We start from the raw sequence: 12,951 nt of genomic DNA, 5'->3' as shown, positions 1-12,951 counted from the left end.
CAGTCCCAAGCGGCAGCGCACTGTGAGGTTTTCTGTGAATGCATTTACAATAGGAGCCAACCACACATTTCACTGAATCAACAGGCTTGTCTCGAGATATTTATGACATGAATGTTGAAACTTCTGTTTAGTCAGCCATCCCCAGGAAAGACAGTGCCTGAAGGAACACGTTGTCAAAAGGGGCTTTGAGGCACCTGAAAACCCACTGAAATACAGCTCTGACAGCCCAGCCCAGCCCAGTTGAGGTCTTGCAAATACTGTACCAAGCACCTAATTCCCACTGCAACAAGCGTGGGTGCGGGATGTGTAACACGGCTCCTTCAACACCACAGCAGCAGCAATCTCTGTCCACACAGGAGCCGAAGCGCAGCTGCTTGCTCTGGATGTGCCACCTACCCAAGCAGCCTCATCTGGCTGCAAGGAATGACTTTGTGTCAGTCCCAGGATGGGTGCTGCCCTTCACTTCACCCACGTTCCTGCTGGCAGGACCCAGCTCCATCCCGGTGTGGGGCTGCATGCTGGGCCCCAAGGATCCCATAGCTCTGCACAGTGCTCACTGCCCGAGTAACTCCAGAACAAACAGCGCTTTCCTGCATGTGGTGCTCTGTCCATAAGCTCCCAAAGGACCTCTGGCAGCAGATCCATGCCCCAGGGATGAAGGCAGAGGCAGGGCAGGGGACTCTTGGCCCCAGCCTCTCACCACAGCCCCTTGCAGTGCCATCTGAGCTATTTTTCCAGCTTGAGCCAGGCTGCCTCATCATGCCCTCGGTACGAAAAAATTTGTGAAGGGGGGCAACGTTTGATCCCTGAAAGCTTTCAGAAGTGTTAATTCCATGTCTGGAATATTGTCACGAAGCGGCCGAATTCCAGCACGTAGAAATGCACAGGCTGCACCCAGGGGGTGAATGCAGCCAGCTCAAAGCTCTGCCATGTGGAGAAGGGCACTGCTTGCTAGGCTTTGTGTTCGGGCTTTTATGATGCTTTTAAAATGAGAGACTCTTATCGTGGTTCATTTGCTTCCATGCTTGTGGTTTTGCCACTTGGGGGCAATTATAGGATCCTGTGATTCATGCAGAAGTTTAGATGGTGAATTATGTGGCTACTTTTTGGTGGACTTGTGTTGGCATTAAGCTGGAAGATGTTAATGCACTCTGGTCCAACCAAGCTGATGATTTTCTTGTGCACGGCCACACGGCGTATTTTGTTGGCGACACTCCTTGACTGTTTGGAAACACTGATAGAAGTTTAAACACAAGCTGTTCATGATTTTGCTTTCTATAATAAAGGAAAGCTCTTAATTAAGATCCAATACGTTGTTGTTGTTGTTGTTTTTCAGTGCATTTTTAATGTATTATTTGCTTTGAGTTTCCAGAATGTCTATGCTGTGGCCATTTCATTTTATTTCTTTTTTTGTCCCACCAGTATTGATGTCACTTGGAGATTTGATTGTCAACATCACAAAAACAGCACCAGGAAAAGCTACAAGATACTGCATAAAGCTCAGAATGACTGAAAGCTGGAGGACTTCTTTTCAGGAGATACATTTTTCACTGGTGAGTAGGTGGAGCCATTTTATTTTTGCTGATGATTGTCTGGAACAGCCCGAGTTGCTGGGATTGGTGTTTTGGTGTCATTGATATCTTGCCAGGACAGGACAACAGCAGCAGTGTTTCTCCCCAGTCTTGTCTTTGTAAGTTCTGTATGTTCCATACTCCACTCTTAATTAAGAACAGTTTTCCTCCATTTAAACAATGTTATTTCTTGAGATGACCAAAGGATTTCTTTGGCTGCTCATCCTTCATCAGATTAGCAGTAGGAATGGTTTGCATCTGTTTGCATCTGGTTTCCAAACAAACAAGAGGGAGCACTGCAGGCTGATCTGTCTGCAACTGCTGTTTTAAAAAAAAAAAAATAGGGAGAAACCATCCACAGTGAAAGATATTAAAGATGATGGCCAGTCCAAGTCTGGGGGTGTGAAGGGAGAGAAGACAAGCAGTGTAGTGAGAGCTCATGTGTTGAAGAAGGTAATCTTAATTTTACATGCTTTCTAGAGGACAAGTGAAGTCTGTTGTAGATAGCTGACATCCTGCCACCAAAGCAGAGAAATCTGATTGCCACCAAAGGAGTTCAGATATTCAGAGGGTTTCAGGTGCAGATTTCATACCTGCACTTTCTCCGGGCCCTTATCCTCTTCATCAGCTTTGATTTAGTCTTTCCCTGTCTTAGCTTCTTCCAGGTATTTTTGTCAGACAGGCTTTAGAAGAGCGGAGCAGAAAGGCTGTTGTTTCCATTTAGCACCTCAGAGCTTTTTTTCCCAGGTATCCTCTTTATGCATATCCTAAAACTGTAGAAAACATTCTGTCAGTTACAGGATATATACAAATAAAATATACACAAGGAGTTTAACAGGATGAAATCCAGATGGCAGGTTGTTTTCCCAACAGAAAACACGGGCCAAACCCTAATGTGCTGCAGACTGGCACGGCTGCCTGAGGACAGTGCCAGTTCGCTCTGGAGAGCCCAGACACATTTTCCTACACATTTTCCTATGCAAGCTTTCCTCCTGCTGCTTGAGCAGAGCATACGTGGGCTCCGTTTCTCCTTTTCAATTACCTGCCATGGCTGCAGCGAGCTCATGGTGATGTGGTTTTATCCACCAGAATGCAATTGGGGCTGGGGTTGGGGCAGCCGCACGAACAGAACTTGTGTTTACCCCCTGGGCTGTGAGTCCAGCAGCTGCTCCTATTAGAAAGATTTACATATGACCTTGGCACAGTTTTAAGTGAATCAACTGTTCTTCATGGGTGGGGACAGAAAATCTGTCTCATTTGGACTTGCAGTCATTGCTGGAACATGAAGCCCACATTCGGGGTGCAGGGGAAAAAAAATTGATTAAAGAAATAATAATCTTTCAAAATTAGAGTTTTTAAAGTAATTAAAAACAGAAAATAAGTGGTGTGAGAAGATGAGGAAAGAGTACCTGTATGTATTCATTGTCATCTAAATATAAAACTCCTTTGTTTTTGAATGCTAATCTCTGCCTCCCTCCATCCTTCCAATAGGGCAACACAGCACACCTCGCAGGCAGTGTCCATCACTCCCATCACACAACCTGCACAGCTCCTGGCTGCTTCTACAGTCCCTCCTTCTGTGCAGGGCTCTTTGGTTTCAAAGTGGGGAGGGGAGGTGTGACAAGTGTGCTCCAGCATTGTACCTGTGGGATGGCAAACCTTTTTGAGTCGTTTCCATGAGGATTTTAGGTTTGATTTGAAGCTTTGGTTACAGTGGCAGCTTGGCACATATGCAGCAATCAGGTATGTAAATACAACGGTGTGTCTGGATGGTCTGTTTTGAGAAGAAAGGATTGGAAAGGGGTCGATGTCTCCAAAGCCTGAGTGGCTTGCAGAAGGTGGGCAGGAAATGACTCTTCCAGCAAAGCAGGAACTCAAATGAAGTGACCAGAAGGCAGATTCAGAGTAGGGAAAAGGAAATCGTTTTTAACATACTCCACATTTAAACTGCATTCTTCCTGCTAGGTGATATTACAGATGCTGAAAGTTTAGGTAGGTTCTTAATTCAGGGAAGAAAATTCCATGCAGTGCTATTCCAGCCAGCAGTGCCTGGGGGTGTCCTGGCAGCACACACTGCAGGGCTGAGTGCGTCCTGGGGACTCTGCTGTGCTCTGGATGGACCAGGATGGCTGTGGCCATTCCTGATGCTCTTAAGGAGCCTACACGGATATTTCACAAGGCAGCTTTGAAATGTGATTAATGCGGACAAATCACTTTGAAATTTTTGGATGAAAGGGGCTGCATCACTGCTAGTCTAGCCCCAAACTCGCTTTGTGCGATGTGAAAGCGATAACCAAGTTGACAAAACTCATTAAATGCAGCGCCTTTATCGTACGGTATAATCTGCAAAGTGTTGCAACACAAAATGTTGGCAAGCCACCAGCACATCGTCATCCTCTTTCAGTTACAGAACAGTGACACGGTGATAAGCTCCTACTTGTTCAGCACCGAGGCTCCTGGATGATGTGCTGGGAAATTCCCCAGCGGTACCTCGTGGTTCTCTTCTGCCTCGACAGCCTCGTGCTGGATGAGAGAGCAGAGGAGCAACGTGGAGGGCAAGCAGCCATAGACGTGGGCAGCAGTTGCAAAAAGCTGCTTTGAAAATGGCTATCCAGATTTCACAATTAGGACACGTGTCAGTCTGTTGGCGGTTAAGACGAGCTCGGTCCTTCTCCAGCAGCTGATCTCCCCTTGAAGGACATGGAGTTGTTCTGGTTTTGTCGTTGCAGGCAGAGACAATTAAGGTTTGGATCGTGAACATTTTATCATGGGGGGCAAAGAGAAGGAAGAAGTTTTTGGCATGGTGACAGTGTTTCAGAAACACTTTGAGAGAGCCCAGACTTTGGCTGCTGCCTAGAACAGATAAAAACTAGCTAAGTGCCATGGGGTGTTCCCCTATATTTTCTTACAGTAAAAGAAATTTTCAGTAAAATAAATCCAGCGTTTTAGCAGAAGGCTGTGCTTGGTCTATTGTTGAGTTCATAGGGAAATGTAACAAACAATATTTTCAAGTGGTTTTGTATTCCAGTGAGACTATTTCACAAGCTTGTTCTTAGCTTTTATGGAACCCTTTATATTTTTGGAGCTCCTGAAAACAACAAGCCTGCTAAAAAAATACCGGCACTATTTTTAGTGCTGTCGTGTCTACAATACCAGCACATTGACAGGAACTCCATCAATGTTAGCAGGGTGCTGCGGTGCCGGGCGCTCTGTGCTCGGGCTGCAGTTCCTGGTGGGATGGGCTGGAGCAGGGTGGGCACACTGCCCTTGCCCTGCAGCCCCCCTGTGATAACAGCCAGCCCCTCATGGCTGCCACCAGAAAGCTGCAGCTCCTGCTTTTGGAATCCTGAATGTGGGAGAAATGGGTTTTCACCTGGAGCACCTCTCCCTTTTTTACTGATTTTTTGACCCCGTCTTTGATTTCCCAGTGAAATACCACAGCTATTGTTTCTCCCATCCCGGAATTCCTTTCCCAGCATTTACAACAGATAGCAGAGGCTCTCTCCAAGCACTGAGCACCGACTTTGGCACAAAGACATCTGCGTGAGGAGTAGCACCGAGGTGCTGGCCCCTTCTCACTGTAACCCTGTTGCTTCTCCCAAAATGTAATATGAATCCAAGAGCAGCTTTGTTGAACTATAATCTGGGTCAGCGGTGTTTGGTGGGTTGAAAGGTCACACTGAAACCCCATCTGTTTTAGCTCTCCATTGGAACCATGAAAGTACTTTAAACTTGAGATGTTCTGTAGCATTCCTAAATTATCAGTAATGTGTAGTGACACCAAGAACTGTGGTCTAGAAATGCCATGTTTCTCTCTTTTTTATTTTTTGATCTAACTGGGCGAAGCATCAGATTTAGGAGGTAAATTCAAGTCAGCTGGACATAGGTCAGTGGCTGTGTGTGGAAGGGGACGGTACGGTAGGTGCCTCTGGCCCATAAAAAGCCTGTCCTACTGAGATCTGGCTCCAGGGCTTATTAAATACCAGCCATTTTTGACTAGTAAAAGACCAAACAAACCATGCTTTTTCTCCTTTGATGATTAAATTCAGCCTGAAGTGAGTGGTATCATTTATATAAACACTTGTGTGCTGTCCTAAGAGATTAGCGCATTTGCTTGCATGCTTACTTTTAAGGCTGTTTTGCTTTCAGGTGATAGCAAATGTGACCCACAGACAGAGGGAAGACCCAAAGCATCAGGGAGGCAGAGCACAAGTGCCTTTCTTCTGCTGTTGGAATCCATCCAGGTCCTTCCAGGATCTGCCCTGGAAGAGCTCAGCACCACCAGTTCCCACTGCTGCAGAGCTCTCCTGAACCATTTCCAATTAATTCATTGCCATTCATTGCTGCGTGCAGCAGGGATCCCTTGTTCAGCGTGCTTAATTCTGGAACACAGAGCAACAAACTCACGTGGGAGGAGGTCAGGAGTGCCACCACTCTGCAGTTATTTCACTCCAGGGATGAGCACAGAGGTCTGAGTATCTCTGATCAGCCTGTTTGTTTTATCCATTTCACATCACTGTGTGAAAGCAATGGGGGCAGAACGATGCAGGGCTGCGCTTGATCTCTCCGTACTGTAACAGGGGAGTGGCTGGGACAGCAGCTGCAGGAATCGGTTTTGCTGTTAACATGGAGGAATCAATTGGCTTTAACTTCAGTAACACTACAACTGTGCCCCAACCTCCCTGCCAGAGAGCAGCACACCCTTTGAGGGGCTCTGACTGCCCCAGCCACCCCCAGCCTGGCGCTCTGTCAGGTCCGTGTCTCTCCTGTAGGAATCCATATCCAGATGAAGCACTCCAGGTGAGGCTCTATCCTTTCATCCCCCAGCCTGTATTGATAGCAGGAATTGCCACCACCCAGGTGCAAGACTCGGATCTGTTGGACCTCACGAGGTTCAGGGGTGGTTCCTTCACAGTGCCACATCCTTGCGATGCTCTCTGCCTGCTCAGTGCTGCAGGGCAGCTTTCTGTGCACGTATTCCCACTGACAGCTCCTGATACGGAGCGGGTTTCAGGCTGCACTGAAGACCACGCTGGTTTCCATTATTTATGGCTGATTTGGAGACAGTGACACCACCAGCAGCCTCCCCCAGCCACCTTTAACCTTTCTGCTCCGTCCGCTGCCTCCCTGTCCCCGTGTAACACAGAGATGAGAACCAAGCTCCCTGCTCCGGATGGCAGTGTGATTATTGAGCAGAGTCACGCTAGCTACACACAGGCAAATCTGCAACTGATTATGAGGTTTTTTTCTCAATTAATTGTCAGAAGCAAAGGGACGTTTGATGTTTAATGTCTTTTTCTTCTTGTTAAATGCATTCTCTTTGCCACCCGTTCTCAGACACTGGGAATAGACAGAACTGCACAATGCAAAGGCTGCCAAGTTGTCACTGCATTCATGCATAATCCATCTCAGGCATTTGTCTCTTGTTTTGGATGTTACACACAGGTCTGCAGGAGACTTTGCTTTTAGATCCGTCGACAAAGTGACACTGACATCTTATTGAGAGGCACAGGATGAATCCTTCACTCGAGCTCAGGGCGTGAGGCTCAGATGCTGTATATGTTCTTGGGACAGGATGTGAGGATGCACCTCTTGTGCTCTCCATGGGCACAGACTGCGGCTGTCGGCATTATGGTTTGCCTGGGCTGTCCTCACACGTCTGTTTTGGACCAGGGAAGACACTTCCTGCCTTAAAAAGTCTTCCTTGGAGCTTCCTTGGAGGTGTTTCTTCACGTGGTCTGAGCCAGGAGCAGCCTGCGTCTGTGGGGGAAAAGTCAGGGAAGGGGGCTAGAAAGGGCTGTGAGAGGGAGAGGAAGATGTGCTCTGTGCAACCAAGCAGCAGAGATAAATTTAAAGTGAAAAGTTGGGACTGGAGGGTCAGTTCTTCTGTGAGACTTTCTGCTTTTGTACTTAACCCATAAACACATCAACAGTTTGTGGACACTGCATTTTACAAAATAACAAACTCTTCCAGTACTTCATAAATTCAGAAGCTTTGCGCGGGTGCAAAGAGAATCCATTCACTTCTGAGTTGGGAAAACAGGGCTCAGCATCCCATGGTATCTCGGTGCTGCTGAGGCCATTTAGGGAGCAGAACACCTCCCAGCTGGGGATGACGTCTTCATCCCAATCAGTGCAAAATTTGTGCTCGTTCCTATGGGGCTCCATTTCATCCTGATCTTCCATAAGTCTGCTCCATTCTGTTGGTGCTGAAAGTGAAGCACAAGTTGGAAGATTTGAACTAATTGTAATTGAGAGAGTTACTGGCAGAGCTCTGATGAGAATGTTGAGAATTCCTGGCTCCATCCTCTGCTCTGACCGCAGGCAGAGCTGAGCTGATTGCAGAGCATCTTTGGGAGGCTCCTTGTTGTAGACCCAGAATGCTGAACTTTCAGGAAGACCTAATGTAGATTGGAATGTAATAAACAGCTCTGTATCAAAACTGCACTTTTGTAACTCAGAAATTGCCAGAGAAAGCAAATAAATCATTCTGAACTATGCTGTTGGGTTTTTTTTTAAGTTACCAGTTACTTAAGATAAATCTTTTTTTTTTTTTTTTAAGAAACAACGTGATATTTGACTAAAAAAAAGAAGAACAAAAACCACCTTTGAGATATTATACATCCCATTTCAGATTTTATGGTGAATATCAATCTCTTTCCACTACCAATAGTGGATACTCAGTTTTGCAGAGCTTCTCTGCTCAGGCATTTTGGAGAACTGCCAGGACGTGGCTCTGGGTTGGCTTTTTGGGCATCACCCCTCGTGCTGGCTGCAGAGGTATCTGCTCTGCTCACAGTCGCACACATGTGCCCTCAGTTCAACTCCTGAGGGCTGACATGTGGTTTGTTGGGATCTCTGTGTTATTTCTTAGACTGTGCAGGGTGCCTTAGGCTAGATGCCGAGGGTCTTCCAAAACTGAGCCTCAAATCAAACATAGTAAATTAAGCTATGGCATATGCAATGCATCATGGCTGTATTTATGTTTGCAGCCTCCAGCTCCAGTATCACAAAGCCTCAGAGATGAATGCAATCAATAGCCAGTTCACAGGGGAGTTGGCAAGATTTATTATGTTTATGATTCTGCACAAATATTGTTGACAGATTTGTTCTGATACAGAGATAGCTTCCACACTCAGATCAGCAAGCACAGCTAGACCTGAGGGAGCTAGACCCCAGCTGAGGTTCACATCATAGGTGCCTCTAATTTCTTGCGTGCTGTATTTTAAACACTGCCATATAAAGGGACTTCACTCACACAGTGATGGTGTGCTGCCCTTCTTAGATGGTAACAGCAGTGCTATCTCTTTGGTGGTGTTGTATCACTGCCATTAAGTTATAATCATTATTGGCTAATTCGGTACAGCCCTAAATGTTTGTGATGCACTGCAGTAACTGAAACACGTGGAAAGCATCCCATTAAGTGTGTAGTCTGAGGCTTTGGTACAAATGCCATGGGATAAATGGGAAGTTTCCCTTGATTTCAGTAGGAGCTGGATCTTGCCCAAATAGCGCAAAGAGCCTCCCGCACTCCAGAACAAATACAAAGAGACATATGGTTACTGTCAGGGGAACAGGTGGATGTTCATATGGTTTGTAAAGGAGCTGGAGACAGCTTGTTGCATTTTGGTGAGAAGGTTATTCCAGGCAACTGGAATGGTGTGAAAGCAGGGAAAAGTACAGCGTGGCGGTGGAGGCACAGGTGAGACTGGGACATGAGGGAGAGGGGAACTGTTATGAAGAGGTTTGGAAATGGGGAGGGAAAGCTTGACTTGATATGTGAAAGAGGTGCAGAGAAAGCTGAACGTATCTGAGGAAAGGGCTCTGTGATGGCTCTCGCTGGGGCTGGAGGCAGTTGTGGAGGATGGAGGGCACAGAACAGCCCCGGGATTGCTGCAGCTGCTGCTGAGATCTGGACCCTTTTGCTCCCTGCCAGGCGTGTGGTTACGGGAGAAGCATCACTTGGGACGTGGTGCTGAGCAGGGCAGGGGTGGCTGGGCTGTCCCTCCCACCTAAGGCAGCTCAGGCATCCCATCATCTGCACCTCTGGAGAGCAGTAAACCACCGGCCCAGCCACCTGCCTTGCTGAACGCAGAATCCCCTTTTAGCCACTGTCATTTAGCACAGCAGGAAACCAGAAGCTTCTGATAGCAGAGATGAGATGCAGCTTCCAAAGAGGAGAATGGAGCCCAGGGACTCATGCTGTTCACGTGCCCCCACCGCGATGCTGCGGTCTTGTGGGCACAGCCAGCGTGGCTCACACTGGTGCACATTCAGCTCTTTCCTCTGCCCCAGGCTTGGAATAATTTCTGTGTGCTAGGACCCGGTGGAGCACTAGCCTTGGTTTGGGATGGAAAAGTGAGATGTCTTGAGAAACGAGCAAGTGAAGACATTTTTGTGCAGGAAACCTACATACGGGTTAGGCAGTAGTGGTGACATACTGCAAATGTGTGAAACAGCAAGGATCTCCCAGCGTTGGCATGCAGCACATCAGAGATCGGCCAGAGAGCTCACAAGGACTGCCACACAACGTTCTGCATAGGGAACTACAACACAGAACTTCATAATGGGAGCCTTTGTATTTTTGGCGTTTACAAAACGAAGGCAATAAAATGTAATTTAAAAAAAAAAAAAAGAAAAAAAGAAAAAAAAAAAGAAGATGAATTCTGGGTGTTTGTGAGAATTTTGTAACTGGAATTCCTTGTTTATACTTGCTCTGCAATTAAGCTTCTGCACTGCTAAAATAGGAATGTTAATATTTTGGAAATGCTAAATCAGCACCATCGCAGCTGTTCTAAAGGATGTGTTTGGAAAGGTACCGAGTGAGATAACCGAGCCTCGTGCTGTTACAACTCGGGCATGGCTTGTAAGGATCCTCTGGAACCTTCTGGCATAGCTGCCAGCCCCAGGAACGAGTTCTGAGCAAACACAACTGTGTCTGTGTCAGGAAAAGTGCTCCCCAACCACCTCTGTTAGAGCAAGGGAGCAGGAAAACAAGGGAGCAGAGCCCTTGGTAATGGCTGAGATGCCAGAGGGCAGTGTTAGAGTGAAGGTGTTTGTCTGCACTCGAGGAATGGTTCACGTTGCTCGTTGCTGAAATCAAATACAGAAGCAGGGAAGGCCGTGGACTTTCGGCCCGTTGGAGCCCTCTCCCATCTCTTCAGGAGCGATGCTCACAGCAAAGGAGCCGGCAGGCCCTGCTGCCACCAGCACTCGTCCCCTCCGTGTGGGACACACCTGAAGGGAGCTCAGGCTCACGTGGGCCCAGTCGCTGCTCCCCAAGTAACTGCAGTGAAGAACGCAGCGCGTCATTTGCTTTGGCACGTCCTGCACCGTGCCGAGCTGTGCTCGCTCGCCGCATTTTCGGAGGCTTTTGTAGGCACTGCTGCGTGTGCCCCACAGCAGGTCGCGTTACTTCTGTCGCAGAGACGGACGGTACGGCGAAAAGCTGCAGCTGCAGACGGAGCGAAGGGCCGCGATCAGCGCTGCGTGAGCTCCCCCTGCCCGCCGCTGCGGGAGGAGCTGCGGTTCTCCTTCCCGGCCCTCTCCCCATTTCCATCTCGCCCCCTACAGCCTGTGAACGAAACGCCCAACAGGTATTTAAGGCTTCGACCTATTTCACTCCAGTAATAAAAGAATTGCTCGAAAATGATTTCGTAGAATCACAGAATCATAGCGTGGTTGGGTTGGAAGGGATCTGATGCTCCTTCCTCTCCCCCGGCCGTAGGCTGGATGCCCGCTCAGGCTGCCCAGTATCCATCCACAGCCTCGGGCACACGCAGGGTTGGGGCATCACAGCTCTGGGCAGTGCCTCACCACCTCACATCTGACCTAAACCTCCGCTCTTTCAGTTTAAAGCCATTCCCCCTTGTCCCATCACTTAGGTCATGTAAAAAGTTGCTCCCTCTCCTGCTTATAAGCTCCCTTTAGGTGCTGGAAGGCACAATGAGGTCTGCCCGGAGGGCATCAGATGTCAGATATTGCATCAGTTGGACGGCAAAGGTTAGAAAGAGAGATAAAGCGGTGTCGTTCACAGCACAGAAGTTTGCCTCGGGTTGCCAAAGCGGGGTAGCTGCAAAAATCTTCCTGCGGTGCTGCCCTGGCGCTGTCAGGGCAGCGGTTCCCCGCTCTGCTGCCGGCAGAGGTCAGCAGCGCCGTCCCAGGGAGCGCGAATCGCGTTCAGAGCAGCGGGAGGTGAACGCTGCTGCAGCGCCTGGAGCATTGCTGGAGGTGGGCTTTGAGGGGAAGCTCTGAGGCTTTTCTGCTTTCGTCCAGGTTTTCCCCGGGAGGGAGCAGGGTGGCGGGTTCGTCCTTTATGGACGGGAATGCTCCTTGCTGTGGCAGAGGAGTGAGGTACCTGTTGTGTGACAAGTGGCACGTGGTGGCCAGAGGGACAAGAGGCTGGCAGGACAGACCCCCGTGGAACGAGTCCCACTGAGCTCAGGGTGCTGTCAGACAGCATTTCTGTGCAGCAAGCACAAATAACCCAAACTCTTGCAACCTGGCTTTGTCAGCAGGGTGAGGTGATTCCACTTCATGTCTTCACGAAGTAAGAACTGTTCGGCTTAATTCAATTTGTTAAGACGTTTGATAAATGATTCCTCACCACCAAAGAGTGAAACATTCATTGTGATGCTCCAGAAGTGCTGCCTCTGATATTAGGTTTAGCTCCAGCAATCAGAAAAGGCATTTGTGGTTTTGAAAGTTCAAAGGATCTTAAGATTTGCACCACAGGGGAGGTGTGGTGATCACAACAACGTGAGATTGAAACATTTCTTCCTGCTTTTGTAACACAACGATGTAAGGAGGAGCAGCAGTGGGAGCTGTGTGAAGGAGTTTGGTCCTCCTCTCTGCTCAGCCCTTCAGGACCTGCTTACAGTTTTGTTGGTAATAACAAATAACAGCAGCACTTGGTTCTCCTCCAGGAATTCTGAAGTGACTGCCCCAGCAGTTTGGCAAAGTCCTGCCCTCTTCCTGCATTAACCTACAGCAGCAGGACTTTATAGCTGAGGGCAGGGCTTTATGAAGGTTTAATTAGCATGATCTGGTGCCCATCAGAAGCAACCCTGCTCTGAGCTGCTCAGCCCTGAAAAGCTGAACCACGGTGCTAGAAATCACCTCTGGTCCTCACAAATCCTATCAGGGGTGTATACGAGGTGCCTGAAGGTGTGTGTTGGTGCTTGTATGGAGGTAAGGGTGCTCCCACCAGGGATGCTAAAGGTACACTGAAAGAGCAGTGATTCCCTCAGCACAGGGCTACTGATCTCCACCCTCTGAAGGGTGCTGAGGTGTGCTGCTGTGATTGTGAATAAGGCTTTAAGGGTATTGACTGAATAGTATACAATCTGCAGGTTCTGCTACAGAGATTTTAATCTTGGGC

At 48.2% G+C, this 12,951-nt stretch overlaps 1 long non-coding RNA gene across 2 annotated transcripts in view; it reads left to right on the top strand.

Moving 5' to 3' along the window:
* Positions 1-8,070, top strand: part of LOC109370811 (uncharacterized) — a 141,866-nt gene extending 133,796 nt beyond the window's left edge. For both annotated transcript variants that reach the window (XR_014887785.1, XR_014887786.1), the window contains exons 3-4: positions 1,423-1,553; positions 5,721-8,070. This is a non-coding gene — a long non-coding RNA (uncharacterized LOC109370811). The remainder of the gene's footprint in view (positions 1-1,422; positions 1,554-5,720) is intronic.
* Positions 8,071-12,951: the final 4,881 nt, after the last annotated feature.

Source organism: Meleagris gallopavo, chromosome 22 (genome assembly GCF_905368555.1).
Source record: "Meleagris gallopavo chromosome 22, MGAL_WU_HG_1.1, whole genome shotgun sequence".
Classification (NCBI taxonomy): domain Eukaryota; kingdom Metazoa; phylum Chordata; class Aves; order Galliformes; family Phasianidae; genus Meleagris; species Meleagris gallopavo.
The sequence above is the reverse complement of the archived record's forward strand: the minus strand, read 5'-3'. Positions and strand labels throughout refer to the sequence as shown.